This window comes from Castor canadensis, chromosome 2, assembly GCF_047511655.1.
Source record: "Castor canadensis chromosome 2, mCasCan1.hap1v2, whole genome shotgun sequence".
In the NCBI taxonomy this organism is placed as follows: Eukaryota; Metazoa; Chordata; class Mammalia; order Rodentia; family Castoridae; genus Castor; species Castor canadensis.
Genome location: NC_133387.1, coordinates 82,262,848 through 82,277,548, shown reverse-complemented (window position 1 = coordinate 82,277,548; position 14,701 = coordinate 82,262,848). Strand labels below are relative to the sequence as shown.

The following is a 14,701-nucleotide window of genomic DNA, read 5'->3' as shown; positions in this document are numbered from 1 at the left end:
ACACACACAGAAGAAAAAAAAAAAAGCCCCACCAAGTGTCCCCAGTTCAAATGCAATACAGTTTCAGTAAGTTTTTCGGCTTGCAGGTGTAATTCGGTTGTTCTCTCATCAAAGGTAGGGAGAAAAAGAAAAAAAAGCGTCTGGAGGCAGTTCTGAGAGTGGTATCTGCAACTGTGGCTTGCCTGCCTGCTGCTCTCAGCCTGTAGCTGGCCGCGTTATTTATGCAGATCTCTGGGGTGAGCTTAGCACTCACCTGGTCCCACAGGCTTTGTTTGCTCAGAGTTCTCCTGTGCGGGGGAGGGGGGCCTCTGCCACAGGCTTTCCCCTTTCCAAGCACTGGGAAAGGTGACACTGCCCCGCGTTGTCAGGCCTGCGTGTTTGTTTACAGTTCACGTGGGAAGTGGGTCTTCCCTCCTCTCACAAGCGTCCCCACTCCTGGTTGCTGGCGCGCCCCGCTCCCGCCAGAGCCTGTCCGGCCCGCCCGGCTCGTTTATTTACAGTCCCAGGAAGGATTCCCTTCTCCCAATCTTCAGCGCTCAGGGCGCCCCACCCTCTTTCCAGCGTGTCTTAACTGTTCTTATTGCTTAGTACTCAGTTTCTCTTTTTTTCCCGGGTGGAGGTCAGTCTGTCCAGGGGGCTATGCTGCTCTGGCCCAGGCTTGTCTGTGGGGGAACCGCGGTACCGCGAAGCTCACCTGGTCCGTGTCTTCCCAAGCCGTATGGGCGCCGGCCACTGGCGGCCCGGGGGCCTCCTCGGTTCTCCGTTTAACGTGAAGTGGAGATTCTCTGCGCCGGCTGGAGATGTGGAGGAGTCAAAGTTATGCCTTTTCTCGGTGATTATGCCTGCAAAGTGTGTCTCCAGCGTCTCTCCAAGATTTCACTATAGGAGGGTCACTTTCTGCTTCCTACCTCTAGCCGCCATCTTGGAATTCTCGAGAATTTAGTTTTTTAAGTTCCCTGTATATTCTGGTTATCAGTCCTTTGTCTGATGTATAATTGGCAAATATTTTCTCCCACTCTGTGGGTGTTCTCTTCAGTTTAGAGACCATTTCTTTTGATGAACAGAAGCTTTTTAGTTTTATGAGGTCCCATTTATCTATGCTATCTCTTAGTTGCTGTGCTGCTGGGGTTTCATTGAGAAAGTTCTTACCTATACCTACTAACTCCAGAGTATTTCCTACTCTTTCTTGTATCAACTTAAGAGTTTGGGGTCTGATATTAAGATCCTTGATCCATTTTGAGTTAATCTTGGTATAGGGTGATATACATGGATCTAGTTTCAGTTTTTTGCAGACTGCTAACCAGTGTTCCCAGCAGTTTTTGTTGAAGAGGCTGCTATTTCTCCATCGTATATTTTTAGCTCCTTTGTCAAAAATAAGTTGCTTATAGTTGTGTGGCTTCATATCTGGATCCTCTGTTCTGTTCCACTGGTCTTCATGTCTGTTTTTGTGCCAGTACCATGCTGTTTTTATTGTTATTGCTTTGTAATATAGTTTGAAGTCAGGTATTGTGATACCTCCTGCATTGTTCTTTTGCCTGAGTATTGCCTTGGCTATTCGTGGCCTCTTGTGTTTCCATATAAATTTCACAGTAGATTTTTCAATCTCTTTAATGAATGTCATTGGAATTTTGATGGGAATTGCATTAAACATGTAGATTACTTTGGGGAGTATCGACATTTTTACTATGTTGATTCTACCAATCCATGAGCATTCACTAAAAGTGAATTAATAGTATTCATCGGTGCTGTAACAATGCCCTGCTGCCCCAGGGAGAGGTTCCTCTAATCTGTCACATAGTAGTCCAAGAATGTTATAAAAACTACTAATCAGCATATATTATTAACTAGAAAAATGTCTTACCTATCACCAGGTAAATGGGAAATCCCCAGACAATAAGTAGAAAGATAGCACAGATCCCACCTCTTGGTTTGTGTGAAATCAGGGTATGTGGTGCTGCCAGAGCTTCTGTTTTCTCCTTGTCCAGTTTGATGCTGTTCTGAACAGCAGATGGCGCTGCTGTCTGCTTTGATTTTTTTTTCATTCTCAACCAAAAGTCTGAGGCAGAAGAAACAGATAATTTGTCAAATAAGAAAAGGCATTCAAGGGTTTGGAAGCCCAGTCTTTGCTACTATTCATTTTATTCAGTCAACTCTGATCCATTTGGGTTTACCCATGGCTAGAGGTTCCTGACTGGTCGGTAGTCTCTATAACCCTTCTCACATTTTGCCTTTGCACGTGCTAACTCAGGGGATAGAAGGCAGAGGGTCCATTATTGGGAAGTTAGGGACAGGGCCCATGTAGTTCAAGTCTGCCTTTTCATTTGTCCCTGTCACTGCAGCCAGCACTGGTCTCCTTTGGGGAATGATGTTGGAGTTGCCATTTGTAAGAAAGTGACTCCTATGAAAACATGACTGGGCCTGCCAAGAACATGAGTTCCCAGTCTTTCACTTTTGTTAGGGCTAAGGTGTTTAAATTTCCCACTGGATCTGATTTTCAATACTGAATTTCTTCTTTGGAAAGAAGGGAATAGTGTACCACCATAGAAGTGAGGAGAGATTGAGGGGTACATTTATTCAAATACTCCTTGTTCCCACTTCCCCCACATGCAGCCCACTGGGTTGCCTTTCTGGCTTGTGGAATGAGTGATAGAAGGGAAGTACACCCCGAAGGTTGTGGCTAAGATAATAAAGCTCTTCCTTTTTTTTTTTTTGCCCCCTTCAAACACAAACACAAAAATGCATGGACCCACCAGAAATCTGGGAAGGATGGGTGGAACCGGAAAGAAGAGGAAATCACACAGCTTGAGTGAGTGGCAGGACCCTGAAGGCCACACAGCCAGGGCAGCTGCACCTGGGAGGTGGAGTCCCGGAAGGGCCAGGGGAAAAGGGAAGCAGAGGTCAGAGACAATGGTGTGGCCACCTGTTTCAGAGGTGGTTGGAGGTTTGTGCAGCCACAGCAATCACTGTGGTGGCCCCGGGGAGCAGGCAGTCTCTTTTCATGAATTAGGAAGCTTTCTGTGTAAATTCAGATGTTAATCCCTTGGAGCAGTGACAATATCCTTGTGTGTGTGTGTGTGTGTGTCCACGTGGCTGAGAAACAAATAATAGGCATTTGACAGATGGTTCCTATTATCTGTGAAGACTTTCCACTTCTTGTTTCCATTCTTTCTCTGTCCACAGTGGAAACGCAAGCCAACAATGGCTAGGCTGACTCTCCAGGGATGGGCATCTTCACGGCACAAGGACCCAGGGAGCTGAGAAGGGTGAGCAGGAGTAAGGGTGTAGGACTGTCCTTGTCTTAGAGCAGCCCACGTGAGGCCTGAGTGAGGGTCCATGGGGAAGTACACATGGTCAGTGGCCAGAGAATGGGTGGCACCCACTAAAGGGTCTTGAAAGTGATCAGAGTGTTCTTTAGCAGGATGCTTCCTGGCCCAGTGAGGACAGACAGGAGACACATAAGCATGACACAAGGTAGGGGGTCAGATGAAAAACTAGTTAGGACTTGAATATGGGAGGGTGCTGGAATGAAAAGAAGTGAACTGATGCCTGAGAGATCAAGGGGAGGAGAGCCTGGGGGGTGCAGCACCAGGGGCTGGCATAATTCTGGGAGGGCTTTTCTGTGAACCCCCATGCCAGGAGAGGAGACTCGAGCTGTAGACTGTGAGAGGTGAGGGTGAGGCCTAGAGAAGAGACCATCTGTCCATACCACTCAGAGGGCTGGGATAGGTGGCAGGCTGAGGCTACAAGGCCAGGTGTGTTCAGAGGAGGTGGAGCTAGGGTAAAAGCAAGGGTCTTGGAACACATCTCTTGAACCACGTGCTTACCCTGGGCCTTGCATGGCTAGGCGTGCTTGTTTCAGCTGCACAACTGCCCCACAGTGGCCACAGTATGCTTGATCTGTTCCAGCCAATTTCCTTCAGCAACTGATAGAAATTAGACTGTTTTGTGAATGTGAGTGGCTTTCTCTTTCAGCTGCAGTTTATAAAGGTGTATCTAAACCATGACTGTACACCTGAAGGACTTTCAAAAGCATGGGTGGGGATCCATCCCCTGGGATTGTGCTGCAATTGGTCTCGGGTGCAGACTTAGCATTGGAACTTTTAAAAGCTCCCTAAGAAATCATAATATTCAGCTGAGTGTGAGAACCAGAGACTATGGCAGGCTTCCACATGCCACGCGTTCTAATAGCAATATACACACACTCTCTCATTTAGGCCTTTGAACCAGTGACTCTCAAGGAAGGTCAGGTTCCCTGAACCAGCATCATCAGCACCCTCTGGGAATTTGTTAGGAATGTGATTCTCAGATTCTGATCAAATCAGAAATCTAGGGTAGGTCCAACAATCTGTTTCAATGAAGAAGAAAGGAGGTGCATCATCCCCAGGTAAGAACTGCTGACTTGGGCTGGAGTGGCTCAAGTGGTAGAGTGCCTGCTTAGCCAGCATGAAGCCCTGAGTTCAAACCCCAGTACCATCAAAAAGAAAAGAACCACTAATGGAAAAGAATAAGTCTCTAGTGGCAGAATTATGTGAAGAAATAGATTTGGAGCCAGGCACTGGTGGTTCATGCCTATAATCCTAGCTACTTGAGAGACTGAGATTGGGAGGATCTGGGTTCAAGGCCAGTCCCAGGAAAATAGTTCCTGAGACCTGCATCTCCAAAATAACCAGAGAAAAAATGGACAGGAGGTGTGGCTCAAGTGGTAGGTACCTGCTTTGCAAGTGCAAAGCCCTGAGCTCAAATTCCAGTCCCACCAAAGGAAAAAAAGAAAAATATATTTGGGACAGGAAGACCCAACTCAGTGCCTGCCAAATAATACTTACACAACTTTCACACTTTCCCTAGTCTAGTTTGAAAGAGAAGTGAACATGTTCTGCCTATACTCTATCCTTATTTAGAATAAAAACAGCTTAAGCTTGGCAAATTAGAGCAGTGGTGATTGCTCCCTTCCAAGAGGACTTTTCTCCAGATGCCAGGATGACCAGGGCAGCCTGTTATCTATCTTCTCAGTGTGAGGGACAGAATTGGCTGACATTTCTCCTTACAAAAGGCAAGAGCCACATTCTCCCAACTCTCTCTGACCGGATTCTCTCTTAGTGACCAAGAGCCCCCCATGCCGTGGCTTCCAGGATAACCTAGTGCGCTTGTCTTTCCTCTCCTTGAAATTTATTCTACACGTGGGCATCAGAAGGTGAAGAATGATGTGAAGGGGTGTGTGAGGATAGTGAGGATCGCCACTCCTGCTTCCAGTTTATCCTTTAACAGCTTTTAATTTTTTATCTGGAAGAAGCTAGTAGTAGGGGAATAAAAGGAACCAAAGCAAAGCCTGGCTAGTGCAGGTGTTGTAGATGGTATTCCCCTGGAGAGACGTCCTCTCTTGCCTCCCTGCCCTCTCTCCTTGCATGGTGGGCCTTGCTCAGCTCTTCCTGAAGACACGTGGTGTTTTGCAAGCAGGTCAATTTGCAGAAAGCTGGGTTTCTTCACTGCAGGACATTCTCAGGGCATTTACGAAATAAATGAGTCCGTGGAGTTCCAAAGAAACAACTACAGCTTGCAGCATTTTCTATACTCTTAAACCCAGAAGTTCACTTACAAGGAATGCGTATAACACCGTAGTGCCTGGACCACACTAGGAAACCGTTCTGACTATAGCTGGTGAGGAGCTAGTGCTGACTGACAGTAGTAGTGAGGGGACAAGGGAGTCTGAGGTTTGAGAATAAATCTGCCTTTAAATTGTTTGTCTCAGGTATTTTGTCATAGAGATGCAAAGTGACTGCGCCATCCTGAGTACTTCTGTTCATCTCTAGTTTTCTATTAGACCTTAAGTGTGTAAGTGCAAACCAAACACATCCCTAAGAAATCCTTTATCTGCTTATGAGCGATGTGCACTCTATTTACAAGCTGTGATGGATATTTTTTAGTACTAAAGTGACATCATCTGAGTCAGGTCAGACAGGTGACTTCAAAGACCTCATTGCCTGGAAGGAAAGGACATGGGCAGGAAGCTTCTCTCCCTCCCCTTTCCATCCCAGTGAAAAAGTGACCAGGTTCTAGAAGCATCATGGAATGACAGTGCTCAGCTAAGCTTCCAGAAATTCACAGTTAGCCAAAGTTGGCAGGGCACTATTCTGTTGATGCAGACCTGGCAGTTAATGGACAAGGCAAAGTTGTCCATTTGAAAGCCCTACTTATGAATCCATTCCTAGTAAAGTGGGACCAACGGAGAAAAAAAGTCCAGGGATGCTGGAAACCACCAATAAGTATCCCTGACTTCTCAAGGCCTGAGGGTGGCTAGAAGGAATGTATGGGCGGGGAAGGTGGTGGGGGTGTGGACGCTGTGATGTCCCGCCCTGGTGAAGTATTGGCTGTTTGCAGAGGAGGCTGTTTCCTCCTCTGGAGAACTGTCCTTGGCCTAGTGGGGTCCTTCTCACCTCCCCTTTGGCTACAAATAGTACCCCTCCCGTGGGTCTGGGACAGACTGTGGCCAATGAGTGCATGGCACAAGAGTATGGAAGAATATGGAATGCCTCTGGCCCCACTGTGAGATTCCTTCCATCGTGCATTCTGCAGTGCTAGGCTCTAGCCAGGCTCATCCCATGAAATTCTTGGGTGATACTTGTACTAAAAATTGTTCATCAGTTATGTGAAATTTAACTGGGTATTCTATTATTTATCTGGCAAACCTGTTTGTACCTGAAAGCATGCCTTCAAGTTATAAGTTATTTAAACAAGAATGCTGGCCTCAAGTCTGCCTTAGGGACTCTCTCAAAAATTGGGGGTGTGGAGGGCCCGAAGGGCATAGATTCAGTTTGAGCAGTGAGGGACCCGTTATTCAAAGCTGCTTGGTGAGATGTCTTCAAGCAGCTTCTCTGGAACTCAGAACCAGCCAAGGCTCTGCCTGACCCTGGGAGAACACAGTGGCTGCACATCTCTCCGGAGCAGGACCTTGGGTCTTACTGATTAGGCACGAATCTTGACGGGAAATCATGCCAGTAGACTTCGAGTGACTTGAACAGTGTTTGCTCTCAGTCCTTGTGGATTACAGGAACTGTACCACCAATGCCCGCGTTGTCTTTGGTCCCAAGAGCAGCAATTTCCCTGCTTCTCCTTGTCTTGCCACACAACCCTCTGGGTTCACATGAGGAGCACTGACAATGGGATAGCCTCTGAGTACACATGTGATGTGTAACTAGACCTTGGTATATGCCTGGACTTACAAAACAGACCTACAGGGGAGTCTTGTGTCTTTAAAAAATTCATCACAGTGCATGATTAATCACAACAGGATGGTGCTTCTCCAATTCCTATATGCACATAAACCTGGGACCTTGCTACAATGTAGGTTCTGACTTTGTGTGTGCTAGGGCCTGGGATCCTGCATTTCTGGCAGCTCTCAGGGGATGCTGGCCATCCTCTTTACAGATGAGAAAGGAAGGTTTTATATGGGCACACGGTGGCTAACAGCAGAGCCAGGGTTTGTACCTGAGAGCCCTGTCCTTCATTGCTGAGTCAAATGATTGGGGAAGCTGAATGAAAGTCTGGGGGAGGGAGCTGGACTGGTAAATACATGAATTGACAGAACATTGGGCCAGGAGATTCACAGAAACCCACAGCAATAGTCAGATCACCTAACTGCAAGGTTGCCACTTGCTGTCATTGTACGAGTTTGTGATGATGTCCCCTAGCTTTTATGTTGCTGTGAGATGGATCATAGCAGTGACCCCTTCTTGGAGCCACTAGCTGGTTCCATGATGTCACGCATGTCAAGTGCTTAACACCGAGTCTGTCAGGAAACACCTAACAACTGGGAATCATTATTAATGTAACCTCAGAGACAATTGTCCTCGAGTAGCAAGGCAACACTCTGTGAAGGACTTGCCATGTTCCATAGACAACCAGCTGGACCTGGGCCAGCCCGGGAAGAAACACAGTCCTTCCTCCTTCCTGTCAGCTTTTACCCTTTGTCTTGCGATGGCTTCTGTTTCTTTAGGGTAGAACTTAAATGATTCTTTTCTGGTCCTGCTGCTTCTAGAAGTCTGTGCAGGCTTGCTGCAGCTGGTTCCTACTAAAAGGATAATGGCTTTTAGTGAGAGGCAGCATATACTCAAAGTATATGCCATGTAAAGGCATGTCGTTGCTGGGAACTAAAGGGAGCAGCACCCTCATTACGGGATACTCCATTAGTATAGATGTGGTACCCAGGCAGTTCACCCCAAGCTCATTTTCTCTCAACAGAATCAGTAGCTTAGTGCTTTTATTACCTGTGTTCTTAACGTAACTCCCCCTGTCACTTGCCTTCTGCAGATGGAGTCTGCCTGGGGTGAGCTGTAATTACCATAAATTTAATTCATCTCGGCAGCGGGCATTGTGAGTTCCTATCCTTGAGCACAGACCCCTCTGTTCTCATCATCTTTGGGAAATAACGAAGTCTCAGTACACAAAAGACACTGCCACTCACGGACTGTGACTAGGGTCTTGGAATATCTGCAGTCCCCAGGAAGCAGAACACTTGAAGCCTTGAAAATAGAGACAAATGTGGGAAGACTTAGCTTTTCATGATTAGCTGTGAGTGATGTGTAGAATTATGACTCTGTTATAATTATTTAGGAGTTGAAGCAGGGTAAGATTTGTTCTCATTTTTTAAGTTTAAAATGAGTTATTGCTCATAATAACCTTTCTTAGTGGTCATTTAAAGCACTTTTCCAGATGTGCATGTAATAATTCTTTCTAGAGCCGTGCAGTGACAAAAATGTTCTCTATATGCTCAGTCCTCTAAGGTCAATAGTGTGACTGAGGATAGACTTTTTAACTTTAATTAATTCTAATTATTTTTAATTTAAATTTAAGTAGCTACACATGGCTAGTGGCTACTCTCTTGCACAGCACAGTTATAAAGAGAGAACTTTATTTATCACACCCTCAGAGGGCTTACAATTAGCATATGGAATACTGGGGGAGTCCGAAGTCAGCGAGTTTAATATAAAATATTTGCTAGCTAGCAGGTTGTTTCCCTTGCTTGCCCGCTCCATGGCGGTGTTGTCTACAAGGATAATAATGTAATAAATAAAATCTGTCTCTTTTCTACTTACCAGCAGAAAGAATTAGTTATTACAGTTCAAAGGCTATTGATGAGCAAGGCTGAAATGATAAAACACTCTATAGTGTAATGTGATTTTATTAAGGGAAGGCAGAGAGAATTCTTGATATGGGCAGTTGGAATATTTCTAGCTAGCACAGATATCATGTTTTGCCTCCCTGTATCCATTTCTTTTTCTCTGCAGTGTCTCCTGTCATGTGGTCCATCCACCCTCTCCCTCACCTCTCTTTCAAGTCTATGATTCAGTCCCACTCTTGAAACCCCGGTCAGGACGTTTTCATTCTTGGTGGAAATGAGGATGATGATGTAGTGTAGATGACTTTTATTTCCCTTAGATGTGAATTATGTCTTTATTTCCTTAAACCAAATTGCCAAGCTGGTAGAAGATTGGGTTGTATCTCAAGTGTTTTAGCAGGCAGCCCGAGAGCAGTCTTCTAGGTGCCATGCTCAGTTTTCTCCACTGAGGCTTTGCTGCAATCGGGGTGCAGTGGGGAGCCAGTTGAGTGAGGATCCTTGAGCTGCAGGGTCCATGCTCCATTCTGTCACAGCTTCCCTTGCCCTTCCAGGTAACTTCTCAGTAAGCATCAGTCTCCTGAAACCACAGACATAAAGTGAGGTGGTCCTTTGTGTCTGTGATGTAAGGAAACATAATGGCCTGGCCACCTTTTTAGAATTGGGAGGGGAAAAAATTCAGAGAACAAGACCCACAATAGCCACATATCCAGTCATTTCCAGTGTTCAATGGACACTGTGACTGGGCTGGTGCTTCTCTACTGGACAACATAGATCTAGAATTTTGCCATCGCTGTAGTAATTTTCACTGGTCAGCACTGGTCCAGATAGTGCCTCGCGAAAAATTCATTTAATTTTTGGAATGTGCCACTAGCTCCTTTTAAAGAAGAGAAAAGAAAGCCAGAAAGGTTAACTAGCTGCCAGGAGCCATTCTCTGATTTTTGGTCATATTACCTCACATGGAGAGGCTAGGCACTTCAGCGACAATGTGTGTCTATCACAGCATAATCTGCAGGAAAGCCTGTGAGAACGTGGAGATTAGAACAGAGAGGTAGTATTTAATGACTGGGGGAATGGCTTCTTATCTGTAAGTGGTGGGCTGTAGGAGCAAGCAGGAATCACGGCTTTGTTAGCAGAGAGTCTCAGAGCCAGAGAGATGTGGGAATCTCTGCAGTCTGTCCTCATTGCCTTAAGTAACTAGAGATAAACCCCAGGCTTCTCCAACAGTAGTGTGATTGTTTGCTTCTCTGCTTTTGAGAATAGCGCTAGTTATCCAGCAAGTGGAAGCCTGATTGTGACCAGGTGCAGGTCTCCTCTGTTTGCTATGACAGTGGGGACCTATGGGGGTCTGAGTCTTAGCAGTCTTCCCACTACCCCATCCAGAGGCTCCCAGCAGCCTCAGTCCCCAGTCATCTGGTTGAAGTTGGAGGGGGTACTGGGCTCAGATGTGGAGGGAAGGCCCCTGGAGTACAGGGGGAAGGCAGACTCTGCTTTTCCCTATGTTTTTAGATATCAAGGGGGTCTAAAAAAACGGCCTGCTTCTGTCAAGATCAGTGGCCATTCATAGAAATCATAGGTCTAAGTAGGAAATGTGAGGCGAAAGCAGAAATGAACAAAGGGAAGCCAAGAAAAGGAGATTAAAGGTATTTTTCTTTGATTACTTTCCCCCCATTTACACTTTGTGTGTTACACATTGAATTACACTAGGAGCATTTAAAAAGATTTAACTTTTGTTATTGTGCCACAAAGCAATGTAAACAGAATTCTCCTAGATGTTGGGTTTTCAAAGGGCAAATGCAAGTGAGGATCTATTTTATTAGAAAAAAATCCATGATTTTAATGAGTAAAATGCTTAATAATGGCACAGAACTCTTCAATTTACAAAGTACTTTTTTGATAAAAATGTTCAAATTTAACGGTACAACATTAGAATTATGCTGTTTATGGATTAGAAAAGAGTCCTTCTCTCCTCCCCTATTACAGAAAAAGTTTCACTAGACCTTTAAACACAGGCCCCTCATTAACCTAACACACTTAGCTCCCTCGAGCTTTGTAAAATTACATGCTATGCTTTCTCTCATGGTACCTAATCAAATCATTTTGTAATTTTTTTGCATTTATATCAAGTACATTGAATATTAAAAAATTTCTTCTAACTGTGATTATCATGAATTTACAAGCCAATTTATTCAAACAAATAGATATCAAGGCATGAATATCCTTACAAAGTACTTTCCCATGGATTGTCTCATTGGTTATTGGTTTGGATGGGTGGGTGGGATTATTTGCACTACTATACAGGCTAAGCAAATTTACAATCTGAGTGATCTTGACCAGACATTTGACCTTTCTCAGTACTAGTTTCCTCAGAGGTTTTGTGGTTATCTATAGAGTAGGTGAACATGATCAAAGTACATTTTATGCATGGATTGGAAGAACACAATATACACTAATTAAAATTGACGGGAAAAAAAAGACTGCATACCACCAACTGATTTGGTTGTATCATTCAAGACCATCTGCAGGAGGAAAGGGTGAGGGAGAGAGGTTAGCAGGAAGCCATCAGGATCAGTGACAAAAGCTAGGCCTACCTCAGGCCTGGCAAGAAGCAGCAAAGAGGAAATCCTGTAGTCAGTGTTAAATACAAAAAGGAAGTGGCTGAGTGTGGCAGACACACCCTTATGTGACCCTTTCCCCCAAACAGGTCACACCTTGAGTACAGGTGGAGCCTGTGACTTGCTTCTGGCCAACAGAAGGTGACAAAGGCTATGGATGTCACTCCCTTGATTGGGTCATATTATGTAATAAAAGCTGGAGATATCTCTCTCTCAATTAGTTCACCTCATATGGTGAAGTTGGTAGATGATACCCTGTGTAGCTTTGAGGAAATAAGCTTCCATGGCAGGGGATTGTGGGTAACCTCTAAATGCTGAGAGCCAAGAGCTACCCAAAACCCAGGGCCCTCAGACAGAGGGCCACAAGAAGATGAGCTCTTCCAACACCTTGAGTGAGCTTGGAGGCAAATTCTTTCCTGGTCAAGTCTCCCATTGAGAATGCAGCCTGAACAGAGGACCCCACTAAGCCATGCCCGTATAAACTGTAAGATAAGAAAAGGATGTTGCTCAAGCCAATAAATTTGTGGTGATTTATTTCAGAGTGATTACTACACAGAGGTTTGAGGAAGGCACCATTCCACCAGCTTCCTGAAGAGGATGAAGATTATCTAGCTACTCAATGCCCGGCATCCTACCCAGGCCAAAGCCCAACAACAGCTGGCCTTGGTGAGTACTAGGGAGATGTAGCATCAGTGCGTGAGTAATCCCGTGTGAGCTGTCAACTGGCCATGTTTACCCCCCCTGGCTAACCTTGCTGGCCACACAAGAAGCTGCCTCTACTGGTTTCATATTGGAACTAACAAGACTACAACTGGGGCCTTTATAGTACCAGTAAAGTTGATTCTCAACCTTGAATGCACACTAAAACACTAGAATGTCCTACCATATCTCAGATGAGTAATATCAGAATCTTTGGGGAGTACTTGAGGTACCAAGCCTCAGTAATTTTTTTTTTTCTTAATTCAGAGGATTCCGGGGTACTGCTAAGGATGAGACCCACTGAAATATAGTGTCATTTCTGCTGCATCATCTCTGGCATATAAGCCTGAAATTGTTAGCTAATATATGTGTTAACATTTATGTGTATTTATTTATAATATGTATGTATATAAACACATTAAAAGGATGGACATATGTCTATATGTTTATATCTATCCCTTATAGATGTAAGCATATACTACTATTTGTCCCTTCAAAGGGACAGGCACTCTGCTAGGCACAGCTAGAGAATGCAGTGAACCTTGAGATCCCGTGGCTGCTCATATTACTCCTTTGACCATTGACAATAAAGCAAATCACTCTGTGGTTACCCATGAGTTAATACCCTTGTGTCCTCCCTTAAAAGTGGCTTCTCAGCATGGGCAGTTCCTAGTGGGGCTTGTTAAGGTTGTTAGCAGTAGAACAGGACTCCACTTTCTATGAGTTACGGATTTGCCATCACTGCCTTCATAGCTCCAGGCAAGAACTCAGGACATGACCTCATCTACACTGACACTAAGTGGCCTGCAGGATCCCTGCTCTAGAGTGACGTGGGCACTGTCACTATGGGTCCCAACCTTGACTTGGCTTCACAACTGTCTCTGGAGCAAAGCCTTCTTAAAACTGCAGAATCCTGGCTTCATCCCAGACTGAGTCATTATCTCTGAGGCTGGGAACCTGGCAATAGAGCATAGATAAGTCAGGTTTTAGAAGAACTCAAAAACCTGTGTCCTGATCAATGTTTTAGGGTTGTTCCAGTGTTATTATTGGACTCAAGATGCAGGTTCCATGTCATCTCATTCTCTTTTGCTTGTTTTCTTTTTTTACACATAAGATAGTTGGATGGCAAAGGTGACTTTGAAAATTACCAGATTAAACACAAGTCCTGTGTACTTTCTCAGATTCCCTTGATGACCCCTTTCTTCCTCTGTCCTGTTTGACACCTTCCCATCCTGAGTGACCCTTCTACATGAGGGCTATTGTTAGTGGTGGGTGGTCTCAGGTGATCCTGAGATGAAGAAAATCTCAGGTCTTTGTGTCTCAGAACAAAACATTGGACAAGACACAGATTACAAGTAGTAGTACAGTTTTATTGAAAGAAAAAGTAAAGTATACACAGGAGGAAACATTGCGAGACATTCCAGTCAGATGGCACAGAAGCCCTGATTTTTATTCAAAAGGCAACTTATAGGTAGCAAGGGAAAAATCTGGGTGGTCTTTGAAGAAGGGGCTAGGGTTTAATTGACAAGTTTGAGTGACAGGGAGATGTTATATACTTTATTTTTGACCGCACATGCCCTGACTCATAATGCATTCCGTTATAATTACATGGACGAGATGCAGACCATATGTATGAAGCTTCGAGTAGAGGAATGTCTCAAAAGATCATCTGAGGACAGTTTTCCCCAGCCATTAGCTCATGGGCTATCCTGGGACCTTCCCTTCTGCATAAACATCTTCTTTTATCCTAATGTAGTAGTTATTGAGTTAACCACAAAAAGGGGATTCCAAAGACATTCCAACCAAATGTCTCCTGAAGGGGGCATGTCCTAGGTAGACAGGACTTTTATGACATTTTACATGGTCAGACTCCACCTATTCTCCTTTCTCACCATCACCTCTTACTTCTTTTCATCTACCCTTTCCCTCCTCCATTATTGCTCTCACTCTTGCTGCCTGCGATGCTTCAGGACCCACTTTTTGTGGAGTCTGAGTGCAAAACACAACACTACTAGTAGACCACACTACAGGACATAGGGAACTTCATTTTCACCAGGCCACTTTATTCTTCTGGCAATCCTGTGATTTAGGCCCATCACCACCATCATCCCCAATCTGTGAACGAAGAAGCTAAGGTGAAGTGACAGGTCAAGACACTATTTATCACATCCTGTTGCCTCATAGCTAGTCAGACCCCAGGGTCCCATCTCTATAGTCCTCCCCTACTTCCATTCTCCTGTGCAGTCTTGGAACAGTCATGGCAAGGAGGGAAGGAGGG

The 14,701-nt window shown here is 44.9% G+C and overlaps 1 long non-coding RNA gene across 1 annotated transcript in view; it reads left to right on the top strand.

Annotated features, from left to right (window-relative positions):
• Positions 1 to 14,701, top strand: part of LOC141420700 (uncharacterized) — a 100,484-nt gene that overhangs the window by 30,139 nt on the left and 55,644 nt on the right. Inside the window, exon 2 of the long non-coding RNA XR_012445230.1 lies at positions 12,265 to 12,390. This is a non-coding gene — a long non-coding RNA (uncharacterized lncRNA). The remainder of the gene's footprint in view (positions 1 to 12,264; positions 12,391 to 14,701) is intronic.